General features: G+C 38.4%; 1 protein-coding gene across 1 annotated transcript in view; it reads left to right on the forward strand.

The window, feature by feature from the left end:
* IMMP2L (IMP2 inner mitochondrial membrane peptidase-like (S. cerevisiae)) overlaps positions 1 to 1186 on the forward strand; it is a 1121063-nt gene that overhangs the window by 124190 nt on the left and 995687 nt on the right. The window lies entirely within an intron of this gene.

Here is a 1186-nt window from a genome sequence, read left to right on the forward strand (position 1 = left end):
TCTTTGAAGTTTACCTGCACTGCTGTGGGAGCACACATGGGAGAATAAGTAATTTAATCTTGTGGAGGAGAGGAAAGGTAAAGAAAATGCTACTGCTTCCTTTATAAAATCAAGCAAGGTCATTCAGGTGTTGACTGGTGATTCTAATATTTCTGTGTTTGAAATTAGACATGCTTCCTTCTGGGTTTTTTACCCCTGCATAAATCTTTTGTTTACAATGCCTTACCTTTTGGTTCTGACAATTACCATTAGAAAAGTTGGGTAAATGGGTGATTGTACAAGGGAAAGATTAAGTCAAGATTTGGGGGTATGGGGATTTTTCTATCCCCAGTCTAGGAGCAACAGGATGTAATTTCCTAATTTCCTCAAGGGAACTGCATTTTTTTTTTTTTTTAAAGGCTTTGCAGAATAGGCACCATCTGAACAGGGCTTTTGAGAGATGAATAGAATTTTTCAAGTATGGAAAAGGCATTGTGGGCAGAGGGAAAGTCTGATGATGAGAGATTCAAAGAGAGAGTTTGAAACCGAAGCTGACTCAAGAGCTAGTAGAGCTAGGGGAATCGGATGAATGGTACTACCTGTTAACTAAGGAGGCAGATATAGAAGTGTATTTGGGGGTTGGAGTGGATGGAATAGGATTTCTGGGCATGTTAATTTGAGTAATTTTCAGGAATTTCACCAATTGAAAATTTCCACTAAATTATATGAATTACCTGCAAAATGCCCAGACCTCAGGAACACAGACATAAGAGATAATGTATTCTCAAAATGCTTATAGACTCTTGGAAAGAGAGACAAGGGAATAATTATAATGCACATTTAAATATGCTATGATAGAAATAATCACAGGGTATGATGGGGAACTTGGGATTTTTGATCACCTAACTGAGACTGAGGATGGAATGGGGAGAAGATGATGAGGAGTGTTAGGGCAGAATTCCTGTGAGCTTGCCTCATGTGATTCAAGTTTTCTTTTGAAGTCTGAGTTAACCAGATGATAGGAAGGTGGAGAGAGAGGGAAACACTTTAGGCAGAAATATGTTTATATGACACCTTGGAGGCGTGAGAAAATAACCTGAGGAAAGGGCAGTACTTGTTGAGTTTAACTAGCAGAACTATATAAGTGGGTATTGAGAGGGTCCTGAAGATCATGTGTTTTTATTTTTATCTTAAGGACAGTCTTTAG

Source organism: Propithecus coquereli, unplaced genomic scaffold (genome assembly GCF_000956105.1).
Source record: "Propithecus coquereli isolate 6110/MARCELLA unplaced genomic scaffold, Pcoq_1.0 Scaffold4, whole genome shotgun sequence".
NCBI lineage: Eukaryota > Metazoa > Chordata > Mammalia > Primates > Indriidae > Propithecus > Propithecus coquereli.